We start from the raw sequence: 1,569 nt of genomic DNA on the forward strand, positions 1-1,569 counted from the left end.
GTCAGTACTTCAGCTCCCTGGTGGTTAATAGATCAATACCTTTGCCCTAAAAATCAATGCAGTATTGCTGACTGTCAACTGAATTATACATTTTTCCTTTGCTTGGTGGGGAAAAAAATGTAGAGAGGAGTCGTGCATGCATCAAAAACATATAAGCTGGTGATGTGGCTTCTCTCGTAGCTGCTGTGTACATACTTTGTTGTTAATTGTGAACTGGAGACAGATTTTTGGTCTCGCACCATAAACACAATCAGACATTTTATTGTCTTATTAAAGCTCCATCTTTTGTGATGTATATTTTTTGGGTATTCCTGCCATGAGTGTTAACTCAATTTCTACCTGTTCACAGTGCTTGAGGTGTCTGTATTGAAAATATATCCGATATCCCCTCGCTTAAAGGAACAACTTCAGAAGCTGTTGTTAAAAATGTTTTATTTTCTCAATTGGCTGTTTGCTTGACGTCTTCCTTTGGATGTTATGCAATTCTTTTAATTTCAGTTATGTTTGGATTTCTGTTCTTGTTTTCCTTGTAAAATAAGGGAGATAAAATCTTTCAAATGTCCTTTGCAGTATTTATATGCAGTTTGTGCACACATGTGGATGTCGTAGCAGCTCTGTATCCTTCTTTGAAGTTATGTTTTGACTCAACCTTGTGCAAATATGATTAACAGCTGAAGGCATTTTAATAACAATAATGTACAATCCTTAGCTTTGAGTGCTTCTGCTGCCATAATCTGGTCCAGCAATATGACACAAGTAAATGAATGAATAATTTTCAATTAGCACTGTGAGACAATGTTGCAGATTCATGTCTTCAACCTCTATAAATTATTCCTTTTATATATTAGGTAAAGATGAAACAAACATAGTTTTCCTTATAGAAAATAGCACAACAGATCATTTTTAAGTAAATGAGGTGGTGTCAGCAAAGGAAGTATTTGTAAAGAGTCAAACAGTAATGACACTCCTTTGCCTCAGGCAGTCTGGCCTGCTGCCTAAATAAGGACAGCCCAAGTCAGTTAGTCTTTGGTCCAGTGAGGCTTCTCTACCTACGATGGACTGCTTTGGGTCCTGGGCAGCCGTATCCTGCGACTCAGGTTGCGGGCAAGTCTGTCCACAGCTCCACCCACAACTCCACCAAGCTCTATTTTGGAGGTTAGACCCTCAATGTTTCCACTGTACCACATGACCCAGCCTGCTAGGGAAAACAGCACCAGCAGAGCTCCCGAGTACACCAGCAGATCCCCAAAGTCTTGACCTTTGATCTCCAGTGGGGCAAAGACCCCCAGCAGCAGGGATATCACACCGAGCAGGTCCATCAGCACAGCAAACACCAGAGCCAGCTTACAGTGGGACAACCCATCATACTTTGGTGCCATTACTGCACTGAAAGAGAGAGGGAGGGAAGCTTGTTCCTTTAACATATCAGCTTTTATATCTTTTGACTCCATTGTTAAAAATAGATTCATAAAATATTTAAACAAAGTCATATTTACAACATATCATTGGGGCGGCCGTGGCTCAGGGGGTTAGGAAGCATATCTGTAACCGGAAGGTCGCCGGTTCGAT

This window comes from Pundamilia nyererei, unplaced genomic scaffold (genome assembly GCF_000239375.1).
Source record: "Pundamilia nyererei isolate P.nyererei 1_Seehausen unplaced genomic scaffold, PunNye1.0 scaffold00045, whole genome shotgun sequence".
In the NCBI taxonomy this organism is placed as follows: Eukaryota; Metazoa; Chordata; class Actinopteri; order Cichliformes; family Cichlidae; genus Pundamilia; species Pundamilia nyererei.